The sequence below is a fragment of the Arctopsyche grandis genome, chromosome 6 (assembly GCF_051622035.1).
Source record: "Arctopsyche grandis isolate Sample6627 chromosome 6, ASM5162203v2, whole genome shotgun sequence".
NCBI classification, from domain to species: domain Eukaryota; kingdom Metazoa; phylum Arthropoda; class Insecta; order Trichoptera; family Hydropsychidae; genus Arctopsyche; species Arctopsyche grandis.
The window spans coordinates 8,971,308-8,993,795 of record NC_135360.1 but is presented as its reverse complement, the minus strand read 5'-3'; the positions used below and the strand labels follow the sequence as shown (position 1 = coordinate 8,993,795).

The window sequence follows — 22,488 nt, the reverse complement described above, 5'->3', positions numbered from 1 at the left end:
CAGTATATATCGAAATAAATTACTAAAATATTTATGTATATTGTCAAATGAAAGTATTCGATACGCTCTAATTACATGAGAAAATATATAAATTTGAAACATTGCAGAATGACATGTTGAACTTTTACCTCATTAGTGTCATTGAACGATTTAAAGATTAAGACATGTCATTGAAAATTCCACAAGAGATTATATTTATGTATATGTACATGCATATAAATATGTACATATGTATGTGGGTTTTTTTGGCAACGTAAGTGGAAATGAAAATCACATTGACTATGTCTACACTTGTTTACTTGAGCGCATGCGCTAGTCGGACGTAGAGTGCATGCGCAAAGGCATGCCCTTTAGAATTTAACGGACGAGTTTTGACAGATTGCAAGGGAAGCGCACGCACTCCCAAGCCGGTTGGTTATTCTTTGCAACTTTTCGTGCGTCATGTCACGTCACACATTCAAATCGGGGGAAATAAAAAATTATACCACTTTAAATTATTACGGCTCATATAACGAAAGTCAACATTTTATAATACAATTTAAAGTCAATGATTTTCAACATTGTAACAAGCTATTAATTATTTCAAACAGAAAAGTACAATGACTTAATATATTTTCAAACTAAGAATCACGTTACGCAACACAAATTGTGCAACAAAGCAACTTGGATACTATCATGGTTTGAGCAACAATACCAATCAGTTCATTCATTGAGAGAATTACATATAATAAATATTGCACAATAATAATACGACACGATATACATACATAGGCTTTCACGTGTATCACGTTTGAATTTTACGGTTTAGAAAAACACGTTTAATTAGTATGGCATTGATTGAGAGAAATTGCGCTACCCGGCCGACGAAACAATGGGAGTCTCAAGGAAATTGGAAAAAATTAGCATAATCGAGTGTTTGTTTCGCACACAGAAGGATAGCAGGAAGTGGAGACGTTTTAAATGAAACGAATTTTACGCAATAAAATCGTATCGAATGACACAATCGAATGTACATACGTATCGTACAATGTAAGAGTGTAGGTATCGAGGGTACGGACAAAAAACCTGAAATTGAGTCAAGGCCTTTCCGCCGAAACTTCGCCATGTGAATTGGCACTCTAGAAGCACACAAAAGACAAGTGGATTTATCTCCGCCGATGCAGTGGAAGTCGTCCGTCGGTGAAGTGGAAGAGGAAAGAGGTGGTGGTGGAGGAGGAGAAGGAACGTAGAGAGGAAAAAAAAAGACGAAAGCCTTGACGTCGAGGTGTAGTAGATAGGTCTGTCCAAAAAGTTAGCAGTGGCGGTCACGAGGCTGGTCCATTACACCCACGCGTCGTTTACGCGTCGTTTTATGCATTTATTAATTCAAATTTACCGATGACCTTAATTACAAGGTATTCGACGATCGCAAATTCTCAAGTCTATATCATATGTAGAAAGAAACAAGTTCGCAGATGGAAAATTTAAAATTTAAATGCACAATCAATTCCGAACGAATGTATGTACATATGTATGTACTTAGTCCATTATGTCAAACTACTTGTTAAGTAGTAAAGTTTATTTATTTATTTATAAATTTATTTATGTATACTTGGGTAAGTATGAGTAGTTTATTTATTTTATTTTATTTTTATTTTATTAATTGAAAAATCAACAGACAGGATGTACATGGATATGTATAAAAAAAACAAATAGTAAATAAATAATATATGTAACATCCGAGTCCAATAATAGATTTTTACAAAAATGAAAAAGATAAATATAAGGAAAACAAATTAAAAAGTAAAGAATAAAGGCATGACAAAATATGTAGAACATTGCATAATTTATTATTAACTACATAGCTGAACCCGGCAAGTATTGCAATGCCACAATAACGCATGCAATACCCGTTCCCGTTCCCGACTTAACGTCGTGGTAATTTGACTTATTCAACGTTTCGGCTCGTGCTTCTCGATGGGTTTCAATTATTAAATTAATACTTAATAATTAAATTAAATAACAGAAATGATAATTGTTCAGAAAAATGCAGGTGGCAAACACATTTGAAATTATTCAATCGTTTGTTTATTTTACCTTAACAACGCAGGTGGCAATTCGAATTAAATTCAATTATTGCGTTGCAATGCCACTCATTCCTGTGTTCTCGTTCCCGTTCCCGTTTTGGGGCGATTTTTTTTCACAGGAACAATCGCGGGCATACATTTTTTTTATCTTTATCTTTTATCCCGTTTGCTTGTTGTAGTATGTAGAAATAGTGGAAAATTGAAAAAGATTACGGGAATTTTGTATGAAAACATCTCGTCATTTAACCGCAGATAAACACAGAAAGCTTGAACTTACTATTTTAAAACAATTAATAATTTGAACGAAACATTTACAAACAAATCAAATACGTACATATGTGCTTTTATACAAATAAAAACGTGTGAATTAATATGCACAGCGTATACCTTCAATGGACTTTTAAGAATATAGATATCCATTTTAAAAACGACATATGAATACCAATACCAGTTTTGTTTTGAAATCTAAAAAAAGAAACGATAGCCTACATTCAAAATGCATATACATATATACATACATATATAATTTGCATGAACATTTAAATATAATTCAACGTTTTTTTTCAATAAACATGGACCCAAAATTTTGTAAACATTTGAATTAAAAATACGAACGTTTAACAGTAAATTGCGTCAACGGAGAGAATAGTACAATGAGAATAATTGAACACGTCTAAACGTTCGAACATTTTGGCACGAAGTTTGACAACAATCAGCTACGAAGAGATAGAAATGTAAATTTATTCAAAACTAGAATAAAACTAATCTCCCTGGCACTTCACACCGATGAATGTAAATATGTTTGTACATTTTTATTCAAACCGCGATGTTTGATAAGCATTTACATAAATAGATTTATCATTTTAATGCATCTTACGTACATACATATATATTACAATACAAACTGACAAAATTCCATAAAAAACTGATTAAAAGAAACAAACCAAATTATGTATATACATATGTATGTAATACACTTTGAAAAGCACTGGACCACAAGTGACAAAACAAGGTGTAAGCATATAATAAAACTCGCGTGGTATGCAATGACAATGTACATATGTATGTACAAACAACAGACAGGGGCAGGGTCACAGTTCGTCGTCTCGATTGCACGCCAACGTTCTTACTATTTATGTAAAATCTGTGCTTCTCAAAGCGTGCATATCGAACGTCAATCTGTGCAGAAGAATCTCATTCAACTTTTTACACAATCGAGGAAATAAACGCACCCGGAAAGATCGCCGAGTGCGAAATTATCGTTCTGATCATTTCGCACTCACGCAAACGAGACAAAAAATAAATAATAAATTCAAATATCATAATAAATACCTTCAAAATTGGCGATTATTGCGGACGTGGCAAGGTCATCGCTAATTATCATTATTTCTATACGGGAAAAATATATTCCGCATATTTACTATCGAATTTCCATTATAACGTAGTTATTACGGGTCGGGTTACTTTGAATATATGTAAACATATGTGCGTATTTTTTTTTTGGTTCGTCTTCCGTGTTAAATTTGACAGGAGATTCGTAAAATGGTTGAATAATGCGAAATATATACGACAAAAAAATGTAACACGGGAGGTATGTAAAAATAAAGAATATCTACATTGAATATATTACGTACATGTTACATATGTATATTCGAGAAAGGTTGTCGCAAATACGAGGTGCTATTATTAAACTGCAAAATTGACACGAGGCAAACAAAAATAAGTCTTTGTTTTGACGTTTTCAATCTAAATTTTGATAAACATTCATACCTATCTTTAGACAGCAAAATACATACATATATATATATATATAGCGTGAAATAATTTCATACAAAATATGTAAGAAAAAAAACATTTTTTTTTTAGAATAGTTAACTAACAATCTGTGAAAAGATAATACGTTATGTTATATAAAAAAGCTATGTTTTTAAATCAGATTTTATTATTAAAACAGAAATCACTGTAATTGTATTTCAAAGAATTAAACTTTTATCATACCTTAAATACATAACATAGCCAGTTCTCATATTACATATCGGAAAAGAAAATTTCGCAGAAAACTTAGGAGTTTTCAGTACAGAAAACAATAAGATCGTAAATTACACGCGTCTAGTTATATTTGAACACATACAAATCGAGAAAACAATCATCTTCGTACGGAAAAATCAAAGTTTTCCACGAAATTTCCTTACCCAACACACAACTGCTGCAGATCGCAAAATTCAAACAGTCGATAAAATATGCAATTTATATATTATATTATACAATTCCATCAGTTTATGCTATCGTCTTTAACTTATGTATTAAAAAAATAGTAATACTACACTTTTAACTACCGAACTATCAATTAAAAAGCTAAAAAAATAACACGCATACTCGTATTTACGTACATATGTACACTGAGATAGGCCCGATCGTCATCCATCATAGATCAAAGCCTCAAAAGAAAACAAATTGAAAAGGACACAGTTCAACCCACGTCAAACAGAAAGAGCAAAAAAAACATCACAAATTATGCACGACAAAAATTAAAAATTTGCAACAATTAATAGGCCCGACGGGGAGGGTCGACTGTCGGTGGGTCAATTAGTCCCCGGGGTTAATTAGCGCGCACGCCGAAATGTGACCCGTCGTCTAAAATGTCCTGTAAAAATGTCGGTGCCAATTTTGGGACCCACAATGTGACACCGTGTCCGTTAAAATGGACCCGATTAAGGATTCAATGCGCGCGCAACCATCGACGCATTCCCCTGACACCGAAGAGGACAGACAGAGTACCGAATTGGAAAATGACAATGGGCCTGCGTGTGCCCTTCTTCCGTTTGTTTGGTTTTGATTTGATTTCGTGAGGTCGAAAGGATTCCTCCTCGCCCCCCGCCCCCTCCCTTCCTGCCCTCCAAACTTCAATCTTTCAGACCTCACTCAACCTTGTCTGCGCCATGTGTAATGTGTTGTTTGAAAGATTACCGCCGAACGCTTTGTATCGCATGAATGTGCATTCCGTATATAAAATAACATAACGGTAAACGTTTTCCAACTTGGATGTATTGGATTCGGAGTCGTGGCATTTTGACTGGAGTCGAACGATTCCGACTCTGATCGCATTGATAATGTTCATGAACATTGAATTATATTACTAACTAAGAGTGACTCAATATCCAATATATGCATATCTGAGACACGGTGTTTCTATTTGTGTCATTTGCTCACGTTTAGGTCAAATTAAGAAAAGCTCCGATTAAATTAAACCACATTGAATTATTTTCTTATTTGACCAGGAAAGCACAATGGGTTAACCTGCTACGTCTTTCTGGTATAATTTTTAAACAAAAATATATATGTATGTATTTACAAATAAAAAAGGGTTAAATTAAAAGTTTTCGAAAATTAGTCCAATGGAAAATAAATTACATTTTTAATTTTTAAATTCGGAGTCATAATCGGAGTCGAGTTGTTACTAACGATTCTAAAGCTTTGATAAATTCTAAAAAATAGATATGTATATACATATGTACATATGTATATTACTAGTGTTGCGCCCGTTGATATTTCAACGGGTGGTTTTCGGAAAGGAATTAATATATATATAAATAATGTGTGAATTCGACGAATCAAATATAAAAAAAAAAAAATCATTTATAATTAGAAATTTATATTACTGTAAAATATAATGAACTAAATATGGGCCGAATACGCTGTTTTAAACAAAAATAATGTTCAAAGACCATCAAACACAGCTTATGTTTTTAAATCTTCAAAACTTCTTACAACAAAAAAAGATTTAGTTTGAAACTTCCATTCATAGATATCATGCCATGTGTATCAAAAATGTCGATAAACAAATTAAAAAAATATATACTTTTATAGTTTAAAGCTTGACTATTTTCAAGGACTTTATCGTTAATATTTCAAAATAATAATATTCAGTACAAATCCCCAGATATGGAAATTGACTGATTACTTGAATCTTTCAATTAAATGAATCTATAAGATAACCATATATCATAAAGGAGCTATGTATAATTTACAAAACCTATTTTTTATCGTTACTTTTCGATTAAGACTCTCAAGAACAGTTTTCGGAAAATTGGGAAATAATTTTTGGAATTTAAAAAGTCTAAGCCACATATTTTGAAAATTGTATGGGAGAGGGGGAGGAGATGAAGCAAATTTAATAAATAGACTATAAATGAATTCTGTTCTAAATTGAGGGTCACTCTAACGAGATGATAACATCGAAATAAAATATTTAAGTATGTATTATATTAATGCGATGGAGTGAGTATTGCCAAGGTGGCTGTCAAGTGTTACGTGCGACAGTGATAGATGTTTGTTGATACTATTCATGTTGTGCATTCGAATATAATTTCTATTAAATACAGATTGTGGTATCTGTGTTGGAAAATGATTATTATGTCTATGTACATTACGTATACAAATATATGTACATACATATGTATATACAGTTTGAATCGAATTACGTAAATGAACAGTATTTACCTAACAATGATAAAAAAAAAATGCATTTCATTCACAAAATGCACATAAAAAACAGATAATATATGTAAATATATTATATTCATGTATATTCTATGTATGTATGTATGTATGTATTTGAAAAACCGTTCAATTATCAATATGTACGACTGACTGAAAAATTTCATCCGCGTATCCATCCTTCAGATGAATCAACAATGTTTACCTGCACTAATAAGCATAAAGCGTTGAAACGACTTTTGTTCAGTCATTCATAAAATTTTAATCTAAACATACATACATATGTATGTATGTATTTATATCTTTGTGTACATATATAATATTCAAACATTAATGGAATTTTTAGCCAATTTAAAATACATTTTATTATTATATAACTATATATTTCATAGGTCGACTTAAATTCGGATATTCTTATGCAAGCAAAGGTGACCCGAAAAAGCCGCGAGACATTACCACGCCGACAAACCCGCGCATAACAATGGCCAGAGCTGAGCCACGCTGTCAATTCCGCGCAAAACAATTTTGTTTAATTTAATAAAACAGAAGTTTATTTTTTGGAGATATATTCCGTTATAGTTCGGCGTTTTTGATAAACAGGCATCTTCGTATAGAAGGTCAACATTGCAAATTGAAAAAAGTTCGATTTTCATGTTTGGTGTAAGGACAAGACTTTAATGGATTAAAATTTATTAATTTTTAAGTCGAACCATTTCTTTTTATGCACATTTTTGTACATAAAAAAAATATTAAGTCAGGATTTCCAGAGGCAATGCGGGACTCAGGATTTGTCCGTTAAACTCAGGACAATCCCACTCAAATAGGGACGTCTGGCAATCCCTGCTCTGATGTCTAATTACGAGTGTTTTAATTTTTATTGGATATAAAATTCAATATACCTTATAGGAATTTACCATTGTTCTGCGCTGTTATATCAGCGCGGCTTTGTCGGGGTTTCAGGAGTTAATACAGTGGGGGGAGTACTGGGAGGAAAAAACACCAACGTAGTCATGTAAGTAAACCTGTTAATTAATAGTTCGATATAAACAAATTAATTAATAAGAATTAATTAATAGAAATATATGCATTAAAGATTAAGCTAGCTAGGGCATGATCTACGGATGAGCGATATGAAATGACCAGTGAGGCAACCCAGGACTTCGACAGGTGGATGAGTCATTAAAGGTTGACAGAAAAGCTGGTACGCATTATTTGCATGCACACGCACTTGGATGTGTCCTTTTCTATACATTTGAATTTTCCAAAAATTTCAATAGTATTTTTTCCACAAGTTTCAATAGTGCTTTTTCCACAAATTTTAAATTCATTTTGCTAAAAACGAATCTTTCATATAGCATGATTCACCAAAAGTCACATTATACATTCAAATCACAAATGAAAAAAGGTTGCATACTACCGAATAACGACACACACACACACACAACAACCGATCATTACGGATTACGCGAACAGAATTTCAAAACTTAAACACTGAAATACATTTCAACACACCAAACAAAGGGTTAAACAATGCGAGTTTCTGACAAATAAATTTACGACACTCGAACGGGCTTACGACTTACAAATAAAAACTTTATCTGTAACTTGGTTCGTCTGATAAAGAGCGACCACTAAATCAATCAAAACCGCTGAAAAGACACACTTCACAAACACATCCAGACGAAAAATTATTTTTTCCAAGTACGCACACTATCTGTATTGTCTCGCCTCTAATCTCCAAATCACACACATTATCGAAGCGATAACACAACACTAAAAATAAAGATTCACAATATGTAACTACCACATACAATACTACCATTAGAAACACGTACTGGAGAACGTGTCAATTTTCCGATTCAAAACGGACATACATACATAGTACGTGCCGAGTTCGGTAAATATTGAATTTCCCTCAGCGACACATACCCATCTCGTTTCGGTACGGTTGCCAAGTTATCAACTGAAAATGCGCATTTCGTCGCGGAAAACGCAAACGGACAAGTGAATCACGCCTGGAAAATACAAGAACACGTACGTGGAAACCTATGTACTAGCTATATAATATGCACACGGCGAGAAAAATCCTCCTACGTGTACACATTCTAAAACGGGTCAAAATGAAATTTCACAGGAAGAGAAAATACACACATACACAGGATATTGTGTACATAAATTGCAATGCAGCAGCGCCAGAGCAGGTTCACATTGAAATTAATAATAAAGTTTCGAACAGCGCATATTGTGCAGCTTCATATGTATGTATGTATATTACAGTGAGTGCTGGTGAGTATTGAAAATTGCGCGCGCAAAGGGTTAGAGTCGTAGTAAGGTGTGAGGTGCGTTTTCCGAACGATTAATTTATTAGTTTAGGATTGGAGTAGTGAATTCGAGTTCGATTCGAGTGAGTATTATTGAAAATTCAAACCGATATTGGTTTCACTTTGGTGCTCAGTTAGTACAGTTAATGTATACCTACTGTTACGTAATATATGTATGCATGTATGTCTGTAATTTCAAGAAGACTAACATATAAATGAAAATCAATCAAATTTTCTATACGATTTTTATATATAATTAAATAATTACAAAATAATACGGAAACAAAAAAAGATGAGTCATTCGTCAAGGACTTAATGAGGATAAGGCAATATAGCTAGGCAATACAGCCAGCAGCATAGCTCGGACGTTAAGCTTCTGTTTACCGTCAAGAAGGTGCCGGGTTCTATCCCTGAATGAAAATGAATTTTTCAGAGTATGCTGTTGGTCAGACCTGGATTTGTGACTCCAGGTTGATCGTTTCCTATCAGAGTTTGCCAATTTTCTCTGATTTCAATGTTGAAACGGTTCCCGGAAAAAAAAATTGGCTAAAAATCCTTCCTACCTACTATGTCACCGCTATTTGAAATTTGATGGATGTACAATAAAAATTTATGTACAATTCATAGATGTCTCGTTAATTTGCGAGTTTTTTCAGTGTCTCGCAATTCAACGACTTATAATAAAAAAAATGCTGCATTTGTATTTGTAATTGGCCAGGAAGGCGCATTGGGATTTTCCTGTAAGGCCTTCCTGGTATATATGTAAAATAAAATAAATAAATAAATATGTATGTACATACATAAATCGAATTATCACGATTAAAAATTAAATTGAATTCGTACGAAATAATACACATGTATAATATATGTACGTGTTCGTTTTGAACATCAATTAATCGATTCGGTACGATTCCAAAACTAATCATAGGAAAAGGGCGCAAATTTGTATTTGAGGACTTTATTAGATTGACGAGCGACCCGTTAATTTCGACGGAAATCCAACGACCGGAAGTGGTCGTTTGATCCGAGCCAATTTATCGGTGAAAATTTCTGAAAGCGTGAATTTCATTCAATATATGAACATACATATGTTTTTACCTCCATATGTACATACATATGTATGTAAGTACTCAAAAATATCAAAGTTACTTCGACGCACGTATATGTATACTATATCGTAATTGGAATATTGTACATATCTTGAGTATTCAGCAGTTGAAAAATCCCTGATTTTAGTGACATACTAGTTTCAAGTCCGGAGAAAATTATTATTAATGATACAAGTGGAATAGATGTAAGGACACTTGACCAGAAAAATTGACAAACCAGGATAAATCTCCTTCATATATGGACATACATATGTATGTACATATATGTTTGTACATATGTATGCATACTGATGGATGGTTAAATCTGAATAACGAGAAAAAATTATAATAAAAAAGAATGGGTTTTTATAATTACATACGTGGATAGATTTTTTTAAAATAAAAAATCAGACAAAGCATGTACATATGTTCATATGTACATATGTATATGAGACATCCACTTTAATATGAAACATATAATTTCAAACATAGAGAACTACATGTCTATGTACATTCATACTGTATAAGAGGTATGTAAAAATAAAACAAACACAATGACCATAACATCAATTCCAATTAAATCAAAATACACACTCGACAACATTATAAAATCAAACGACAAACAAAACTGCAGTGTCGCGTTGAGCACCAATAAAACAATCGCCCCGTTAACACTGTACGGCAATTATTGCGCTGATCTTACGTACTTACGCAAGCGAAACGAGTGCACGACCGGCGAAATTTAATAAAACCGTCCTTCGTAAATTATCTCCCGGTTATTTTAACCCGTTCACTGCCGCCGTCGAGGCATTAAGCGAGCGCCACGGGAGTAAATAGGAAGATTTCGAGTGGGCTCTTAAGCCCTTTTCATCCCCGAAATTTGAATGGGTCGCGTCCTCACACTACCCATCTGACCTATTTTCGCACAGCCTCACCGTGTGACGCAATCGAGCGAAAAATAATCCTGTACGAAACATGCACACTATTATTAAATTAAAAATAAATTCACAAAAAATAGTTTAGCGAGACGCCAGCCATACATATGTACATACGATCGTGCGTTCGTGACCAGTTAGTTCGTTTAACCTGTTATGTTATTGTATTGAGTAATATCCTGACACAGTCTCTAATGAAGCAACGTGTATATAAAATAATAAAAAAAATTCGGTATGTATGTAATGTATGTACATAAAATAAATGCGTGAATTGCAAAAAATAATAAAAACGCATTTAAAATCATCGACATTGAAAGAACAGGAAAGGGTGTGAAAAAGAGTGGTTCACTTTGGTTGTTTCGAAAGATATGTACGATAAGTTGTCGAATTGCAATCGGCCCAATTTAAAATATGCCAAATTTATAACTAGTACATATTATCGACTGACCAAACTCGGACCTTGACATTCCAGGTTGTATAACTGTCAAAATTTTGTCTAAACTTTCTATAGCACATATAACACGACACCAAAGAAACCACGCTATAATATACTGGCGTAAAGTTATCATAATCATTAAATTCTTTGAATTTTACAAGGTTGTCGTTTGTAATAAAAAAGTCACAGATACTATCGATACTTCGAACATCCAGCGACAGGAAGAAACCATGTTCGAAAAGCTTCCTAGATACGATGAAACTTCTTCAGTTTTAAATTACATAGATCAGTTTTAAATTACATAGATCAATATACATATTTCAAGACGAGAACATTTATTTAAAAAATATATATTTTCCCATAATGCCATTACGAGTTGCCCCTAAGCAACACCCATGATATTAATCTTGTACAATTTATAAATTATAAATTTTGATTCATATTCAAATAGTGGTGACATGGTGGGTAGGATGGTTTTTCCAATTTGACGAGGCTTCCACAATCAAATCAGATAAATTGCCAAACTCTGGTAGGAAGCGATCGGCTTGGAGTCACAAATATCCAAGTCTGACCAGCAGCACTATAGAAATACATTTGAATACATTCTTTTCAAGCGAGGTCAACGTTGAGCTTGAACCCAGGAACCTCTCGGTGGTTAGCATTAACGCAACCACCGAGCTATACTGCTGGATATACATACATATTTATATTCATAGAAGGTTTCATACAATGTGGAAAACATATAATGATGAACATATGTATGTATGTATCAAAAGTTGCAAATCGGCACAAAAATTTGGTTGCCATGGCAACGAATTTACAAAATTTATAAGGGTTTTATGACGTATCAAAATAATTACCAAGTCTTTTCTACATTTTGACATTCAAAAAGTGTAAAGTCTCATCAACGACATTTCCAGCAACTATTAAAATAGTCTACACTACACATGTACAAAGAAAATCGAATAGTTTATTTGCAAAAATATGCACTGCTGCCAAAAAACTGACCGGAAACATTAATCGTGTACATACCTTAATCATTGAACCACACTATGCCTTTCTCCACATTTAAACATATGTACATATGTATGTACGCGCTCGCTGTCCATTACGTCGAAGCTTTTCACAGCACAATCTCAATATTTTCATCGATATGTCCTAGAAACGTTACTCAACAACGGTCAGACCGAGACGAATTGCACTCCAGCAAACGAATCGCATGACATAACAGTTCAATTCAGGTTAAAAGTCTGCAATAAGCCCCACCGGAAGTCACCAACCGACTAAAGTCCGTAATTAGACGTTACACACACACACACACATAGTACTTGGGTACCTTGAAAGGCACGAGCCGATCCGAGGCGCAATTTTGCTAAACAACGGCAATTGTCCACTGAACACAGCAGACCGGCAAAAGCCTCCATTCAGTCGGTCACAATTAGCGGAGAATGTGAGCGAAACGAGCAGATAATAGTCGCATCTGGCGTTGCACACGCCAAAAGTCCTTGGACCACGAGAATAGATCCAAAGGGAAAATTATATTCGATCAAAAGCCACCACAACTAGATCAAAGTTCAACAGCTGAGAAAAATATGTACATATGATCGAATCGAATCGATTCATACAACAGAATATATGTATGTATGCGAGTCAATATCAATACGCAAAACTATCAAAGCTCGAAAGTATGCAAGTTCGAATTTTAAACGTTGAGCGTTGACGAAGAAGAAGAAGAAGAAGAAGAAGCGAGTAAATGTTGAATCAAGTGGCTTTAATTGGGCGTACGAAATTTGCATAAGCAACAACAAATAAATTACAAATTGGTACATTGTTGGTTTTGTTTGTACAATTTCTGGATCTGGTGTATTGACACAAATTTATACGGCGTTGTTTGCTTGCGGAACAGATAGTAGTAAAGATTTAACAATGTGCCGGTTAATTTGTTGGATAAACGTTCCGTTTTCAGACTGACTGTTATGCGTGTATGTGTTGCGACAGTGTTTTCGCAAATTAATGCCAAATTTATCGCCCACTGTGTGTGTACAATCAAACAAACGTATCGAGAGATTTATGTACGAATATTTTGCACTTACATATGTATGTAGTACATACATACGTAGTGTTGTAATAGAAAACGGAATGAGTATACAATGTTGATAGCGTTAATCGAACGTAAAACGTACTGCGTCTAATTTATTCATCATTTGAACGACAATGTTAATGAAGAGTGACTGATCAAATAATACTAACAAATTTCGAAATAATTTATTCGTCAAATATGTACTCTAAACGTATTGTACATGTATACGTATGTGTTATGCAAAATAATAGAGTCCTTCAGACTCGTTCAGGTATGTAATTTGCATAGTAAAAATAAATTGCAATCGGTAAAAAATACAGGTCGAACTTCACCAATAGATACGATCTGCAGAAAAACTGAACATCGACAGATGAACGATCTTTCGAAGAAGTTGCGAAGTATTATACCTATGTAGGTATATGTATGTATATCAATGCAGCGTTTGCAAATATTTATGAAGATAAGAGTCAGATCGAAAACAGATTGGAAAATTTTTAAGTACGGAAATATCTGCAACGGAAAACGTATAAAAAGGGATTTAACTTTAATACGACAAATGAATGTATCTATGATCTGATTAAAAAAAAAAAACATACAGAGTTTAAACATTTAAATCGAATTAAACAAACACGAAGAAAAAGTCGAACAATAAACTACGCAAGGCAAGCTTACACATACATAGTGTAATAAAACCGCACGCGTAAATCCAATCCGAAACACGTTTAAACCCAAACATAAATCAACAGTAATTTATTATTGTAATCTAATTATTACATTCGGCGTATAATCATCGATATTGGCGAAAGTATAACGGTGAAAGGAAACAAGTTATGTTATTATATTATATTATAGACATAACTCATACGAACATTTGAAAAACAATATTGAAAAAAAAAATCATTTATCATAAAACATCGCATACATACATACTTTAAATCAGTTTGGGACCCTCACATACATACATATGTACATACCCGATGACTATACATAGCCACAGGTCCGAATTTGATAACCCTTTAGCAGCGCAAAATAGCACGGTAGACGTGGCAAAAGACCGTGCGCGATCTGTGAACAAACAGGTCAACCGAAACGTAGGTACATATGTATGTACATTCGCAGGACCGAAATCCGGAAAATTGACTTTGATCGTGCAATTTTCGGCAAAATTACACCAACGAACGAATATAGAGCGATCTCCAATACATATATACGTAATATTTTATTACATAAACGGTCTATGACGGGCCGGAGCGGCACTCGTACGTCAATATTGAAGTGTATTGTCGTTCGAGAAGATAAAGTGCGTTCTTCGAGCCGTCTCGCCTTGTCTCGGGACTACAAAAGACTCTTACACAGCACACGAATAAGTGAACGAGAAGAAGAGTCTGAAAAGAGCGACAACAATGGCATTGAATTCGAGAAAAACAATCGCGATGTAAACGAGAATTAGGCGTGTAAAATAGACGTCCATATTGTTAGATCGATCCAAGGTTTCGCAATGAGAAAACGTCAGCTGTCTATAATATGACAAAGGTGGGTATGATAATATTATATTTGTTATCTCATACATACATATATATATATATATATATATATATATATATATATATATATATATATATATATATATATATATATATATATATATATATATATTGTATATGTACCTATGTATGTATGTATGTATGTACGGACTAATTTGCATCTCGCACTGATTCCGAGTGCGTACGTGTCGTAAATTTTCTTAGCATAAATTAAGCATTGCTATAATGATTAATAACCGTTGACGAATATGCAAATCGTACCTTCAATTACTCGGTGCAAATTATATTGTATGTAGGTACTTACATATATTATACCTACATATATGTACGTAGATTAAAATTCCACTTAAAGCGTATACAAGCAATCGATCTAAATCGATACTTTTATAATCAAAAATATCTTTTCATATGACAAATTCATGGCACAGAATCAAAATAGTGATTAATAGTCTGAGCTAACATATATTTATTTATGTACATATATGCATTCCAGATTGAAGTTTAAATATAAAAAATAATGTTAGTTCTAATAATAAAAATAATTTATGATTCTAGCACTATGTAGTAATGAATCTTGACTGATACCTCTACCACACCTACTATTCAATCATCTGTGAACGACCATTATTAACAGCGAGGACAATGACAAAATTCCACAAGTATAACGAACTTCCAAATAGGCACCGCTCTTTATTTGTGATTATAAAGCTGAAAATTTGATCTCATATAACAGAGCAGTTGGTGTAAATTTACTAAGAAATTAGAAAAAAAAATGCACCGTTTAAATAAAATGCATCTTAACCTATTATGGGACGTAAACAAATATGCCGTTTTTAATAAAATGCTCCTAACTTCATACAAAAAAATGTTAATTTAAAGATTTAGTTAAAAACTTTCATAGATATCATACCAGTATATCTTTATCCAAAATATCAATAAATAAATTGAAAAATATGTACATATATTTAATGCGGTTTAAAACTTGACTTTTTTCCGTTGAATTGATCGATAATATTCCAAAAAAACAATATTCAGAAAAGATTTCAAATCCCCAGATATTGAAATTTACTGTATTTTTCTCGCATAGCATACAATTGAATCGTATTTCTAAAATTTAATGTTTCATTCAAATGAAGCACAATGATCTATAATATGTGTAGATGTCGTGTTTATTAAATGAAAATATGTTGAAATGCATATACATTTTCTACAAAATTGAATACAACAATCACCACATTTTGAGAAATAATGATCTGATAATTCATACCACTAAAGACAACTGTCAAAAAGCTACATTTTAATTTTAATGTAATTGATAAGGTTTAGGAATTATGTTAATTTTACAAAACCTATTACTTCTATTGCTACATTGCGAAAAATAAGCGGGCTCTCATAGAGTTTTTGGAAAATATCCCATTTACTACCTATTACTCCCATTTTCAAAAAGCTTTCAGCTTTCAGCTAAATTCTTAAATTTCCACCTTGTAAAATCAAATACATACATAATATAATTGTAAACTAACAATCATTGCTTAAGTTAAAAAAAATAGATTCAATAATATTTATATATATACATAGATCTATGATGTTTATATACATAAGCTAAAAATAATCTATAAAATTTGATTGGTAATAATGGAAATGGATTGCAGCATAGAAATACGCAAAATTTTAACTGTTCAAAGTTTTAGGGTCAAAGAAATAAATGGCAAAGACAACTTTGTAATTCAAATTCCAAAGCGTAGGTACTTAAATATTTGCCATTAACAAGACACTGAAAAGTTCAACAGTTAAACGAACAGTCAAATTTAAATATGTATAGTCAATACAGAAACAATAACACTGCAGGAAAGTACACAAAAAAGATCCAACCTACACGAGTAAAATTTAATTACTGAGAATATTATCGTCAACGTTGCCCACCATTACCGAAATTCACAACAAAAATTAATAATACTCATACGGAAGGAACACAGCCATATTAATCGTGACCACTCGTTTTCTCTATAAAACCAACATAGACAAAAAAAACAAAACCGAACGTTCGGGTGAACACACCTACCGACAGATAAAACATACGATCTATTTTTATATTATACCTTAAAAATAAATAAAAAAAACAAACCATTGAAGAAACCATCGTTTACAAAATATTCACGCGAAAACAAAAATAAAAATAAAATGGCGAGCAGACAGTGCACAGATGTTGCAAACGCGACTGCAAAAATATTATATATCTCGTGCACGAACTTGTACACAAACAACGAAGATAAAAATAATTCACGAAACAGATGCTCTGCGAGTGCGTGTCGCGGTTTATAATCGACAAAAATTAACCCTAAAAACACGCAAATTGCGTACTTTGAGGTTAATTAGTCGAAAATTAGCAACGAGCGCAAACGCGCTAAAATTCGACCATAGTCGAAATAAAAAAAACCACACATAAACCGAGTCAGTCCGCATTTCAATGTTTATAATCAAGACAGATTTATATATAAAATTATTCACGATTAATTTTTACGAGGCGGGCGAAGTCTTGCCAATTCCGTCATCGTTACTAGCAATGTTGTTGTTTTTTGTATGTATGTATATTAATATATTTATACACATTAAAACCGGTAATATTATATTTAAATAAATCAGTGATTCAGGACCGTATCTATTTTTTACCCAGTAATAATTTCATATTGCATTATACCGCGCAAACAGGTTTATTTTTAAATACGTTTATTACGTTATCTTTGCGAACTTGAGGTGTATGCGAGGTTAAAGGTTGCGGTCGTTCAATACTTTTAATCTCGAAAAGGTGAAAATAAAACCACCATCCTGATTGATTGCTTTTTTAAAATTAAAAACAAAAAAATCAAGGTCGACTTAATTTTCGCACCACTCTCAAGGTCGGGTTACGCGAGAGATGTGTTTATTGTGACGCAAGGGGCAGTCCCTATGTTTTGTTTACAAACAAAAATAGAAATCATCTGAGAGAACACACAGTTATAAATAGAGAAGGGAAACATTTCTAAAGCAAGAAATAACAATTGAATGAAACTTAATTTGAAAATTCAGTGAAAATTTAGAAATAAAATGTCATACAACAGTGATGAATTATTCATCAAATTATGTAAATGGTAAATTTGCAAGTGCATATTTTAAATTTTTATTTTTACCGTGGTGTCATCAAAGGTTTCCACAAGGCGATAACTATATATGTATATATAAAGTTGTACGAATGTACTTACATACATATGTACATGTAGAGGTGACAAATAGGTGGCCAATTTGGTGAGGAACCTTTTCAACAATGAAATCAGATAAATTGGCTAACTCAAGACCTGGAGTCACATAAAAACTATCACTCGCACTTTTATTATATATGTATGTATGCATGTATATCCATCACACGAACTTAGATACATCTGTATATATGTACATACATACATACATACATATGTACCACCATATTTTATTTAAAAAAAAAAATCATACTGCTAATTTATTTGCACGGCATCACATATATACAAATTCAGATAATTAACCGCAATTATTCACTCAAGTATTATATATCATCATCCGCACTTGTACACCGTGTACCTGTAACCATTTCCGGAAAATTACGCTGAAAGTTAGCATTTTCTTTACCCAAGCGCTACTAGACGCGTGATGGCGAAACTAATGGTATTAATAAAAATCAAGATATGACAGTAAATATGTATATACTTATTAGTTTAATAGTATATACTTACATAAATAAATACCGAACATTAAAATTAAAAAATATATAAAACAAATAATCTATGAATATTCGACTACAATAAAATGTTCAATCTTCATACACACACATGTACATATAATAATTTTATAAAATCGTCTAATTGTATATACAATAATATAATAAATTAAAATCAAAGATTTGTCATTTGTTTGCATAGAAAACGCACCAGATACAAATCTAACGTCAATATCAACTAACAAATATAAATAGCATCATGGCGAATATAAAATGGCAAACTTTAACGATCGAAAACCATAAATTTAAATTAGCTCACACGTCCATATATTCAAACGCTAAATTTAAATACACGATAGCAACGAATTCGATACGAATAGACATAGACAGACAGACAGATATGCCGTAAGTACAATTAATTATGAAATATGATTTGGTATTTTCATCGTTTAACAAATTTGCAATTTTTTTTACATACACACACACACACAACGTAACCGAATATTATTACACACAACGTAACCGAAAATATAATTACGAGTACAATAAGTCATGTGATATTCGATAATAAATCATCGCGCCGTTAAATACATAATTCAAACGAGCGTAAAAAAAATTAATTAATATAATATACACACACGTATTCGGGATTAACAACGTGTGTGCCTTTGAAATTAAAAACGAAAAATAAACACCAATTTTTCCGGCGAAATTTCAATATATCAAATACAAATATGTATATTTGTACGTAAAAATAACAACACTTAACACATAGCCAACCGGACGTGTGAAATGACGCAAATATGCGTACAAATAAATCATCTGATAAACGGCCTAATAACGGCAACACGAAGCGGCCATTTATATTCTTCAGAATTTATTAATGGAATTAAAAAATAAAAACACGCAAAGTTTGATTTATCGAAGATTCATATGCGCGTTTACACCTACATACATTTGTATGTACGTACGTACGACGAACAGCTGATTTTATTATTGCACGTAAATATTAAATTCGCCTCGCGGCGGCAACTCGCGGAATTCGCACTGAATGCGAGATTTAATCGGGGACATATTGGGCATAGTTTCAGATTCGAGAATATTTCAGAAACCATTATATATAATATGTAGTCGGTATTGCACAGAACTGAACTAAGTAAGTCTGAAAACTTTGTGGCGAATTCCCGAAGACGACGGATTTGATACGTGCGGCGAATGCGGGAATGCCGCGCGCGCAAAGGGTTAAAACAGGGCGAACTTCACGTATGCGGGTTTAAATGAGAATATATTAATACGGAATTAAAGAGTTTGCAGACGTTAAATTTTAAATCGCAAAGGAAAACTGCGTATCGAGCGAAAAAAAAACCGATACAAATATGTATACATGTTAAAATTCGTGAAATTATTCATCACCCGAGGCGCCCCTATTTATATTGCTTAATTTACGAAATAAGCATAACTAGTTTTGTATATTTCGTGAAATCGGCACATATTCTGACAATTTCACGAAAAAAGCACCAGCCTTGCACCGTTCGCGAACTGAGCATTTTTGGACAATCTCATGAAATGAGCAATTTTTAAGAATTTTATATAATATTTTTCAGTGCGTTTTAAATAGACAATCTCCGACAAGAAAATTACAATTAGAAAATTAATTTTGGGAATAATTTATTCATGCTAACGACGTACAGCGTTTTCGTCTCGCGAAAGCGTGTTTTAAAAAAGATATTGAGCCGGTTTTAAATGTACATAAAATAAACAGATAAGTGTACATCGAAAGTATATTAAGTAAATTGACCAATATTGTAAACGTGTATTGTATTTATGGAAATTTTTTCGAGAGAAGAGAACACGCAATGAACACGCGGAAACACCACACTGAATCGTAGGGCATGGGCGTGCTCGTCGTTTTTTAGCTGTGATAGGCGTATCTTCGCGTCATTGTTAATGCGTACGATTTTATTATTTCGACAAGTTTCTCCCACATTTCTTCAAAAATGGGAATCACCGTTTTCGATCACGGTCAAACCTTCAAACCTATATCAATACAAGGACAAAAAAATCACCGAGCTTTGGCCTGGATCACGACAGTATAGAAAAAAAAACAGAGCTACTCCATATATCCCAACCATGACTTACGGTGCCGAATGTTGGCCACTCAAAAAACCGCTGTATATGTACTACACGCTACCGAGATGAGGATGCTTAGATGCTAACCATACTGGATCACACCAAAGACATCCATATCTGTAGCAACTTCTGGATAAGGCTACTAATAGGCCAAGATATTCCGATCAACAAAAATCGAGATCAAGAATTTGCCTACCTACAAAGTACATAGCATACAAAGAGCAGAGATTTTTCCTAATTTAATACGCGCATACATATCATTCAGATTGGATCGCGTGGGTTTTGTAGATCATCCGCGTGATGAACGATTTATCGGAAATATGTATGCTCGGTCCAGATCGGTCCTTGATCCACTTTTTAACCTATTGAGCGCGTAAACCGACAACACACTCTAAATGTGCGATAAAGTTCGAAACATCATACACAAACACACACCTGTCCAAGTTGCGAGGCCGTTAAGTAAGTAGTAAGTCCCGATAACATTCGCAATCAGATGTTCACTACATTTATATATAAATATATATAATATAATTATGATAATCATTAATTTCAGACATGGTAAAATGTACGTAATAATGAGGTCGACAGGTAGGTAGCAACCGCAGACGCTTATCTCGATCTATGAGATAATAATAATACAATCGATAAACTTTACCGAGCAATGACAAGTGACTCGTATATATGTATGTATATAAAATCACGTGTTTATTGTTTACATGTTGACATGGAAACAAATAAAGATTGATACACATCATGATATGCGGTTGGGTATCGTCCACTGTTTGAGTGCTAATAAATTAAACGCAATGTAATTTTCCTCGAAGCAAAATGTCGAATGGATACAAATTGATGTTTGGCTGCTTGTTTTTGTTTTCCAGATGGCACATAGTATCAAATTTGCATTGTTGTCGATCGAATGCATTGTTCGTCATAAAACGGCACACAAAGTCGTGAACGAGTACGAAGAATTTCTTTGAGTTGCATTTTTCTAAGAAAGAGACATTCAAAACTGCGAAATTTGATGATGCCTCAGAAAAAAAACGGGACGTTTTGACGGTCAAAATATATTCAAGGTTGAATTGCGAAATATGTTGTTATTGTGGCATTTTTTTAAAGCCAAAAGAAAACAATATTAAAAAAAAAATTATTCAAAGAAAGCAATTTTGCAATTGCAACATTATTAAAGTGAATGCGATACTTGTTTTTTTTTTTTTTTTTTTGAAAAAAAAAGCCGTTTTAGATATAAATATGTGTACATTTGTGTATCCAACTTCAATATCTAATCTCGTAAATAGACGGAAAAATCCACAAAGAGACGTATACTATCATATATATGTACATAGGTACAATATCAATAAAAAGTACATACATATGTACATAGAACTTCGATTTAAACTGTAAACAATATTTTTCTCCAACTAATTAATTATTCATATAAAATATAAATACGTAAATTTTAAAAATAATTCCAACAACAAAAGCATGACTTAATATGCGATAAAAATATAAATAAATAATTTTTTTTATGATTCAATGATTATTAATAGCGCGAGATAATTTTATTATTATTTTCGTGAATATAAATTATACGTACAACCCATGAGATAAATAGACATCACAAATGATCTTCGAAACGATTTATTAGTAGAGAGTGGGCGATCGGA

At 32.9% G+C, this 22,488-nt stretch overlaps 1 protein-coding gene across 41 annotated transcripts in view; it reads right to left on the bottom strand.

Moving 5' to 3' along the window:
- mtd (TLD domain-containing protein mustard) overlaps window positions 1-22,488 on the bottom strand; it is a 130,761-nt gene that overhangs the window by 58,815 nt on the left and 49,458 nt on the right. The gene's annotated exons all lie outside the window — the stretch shown is intronic.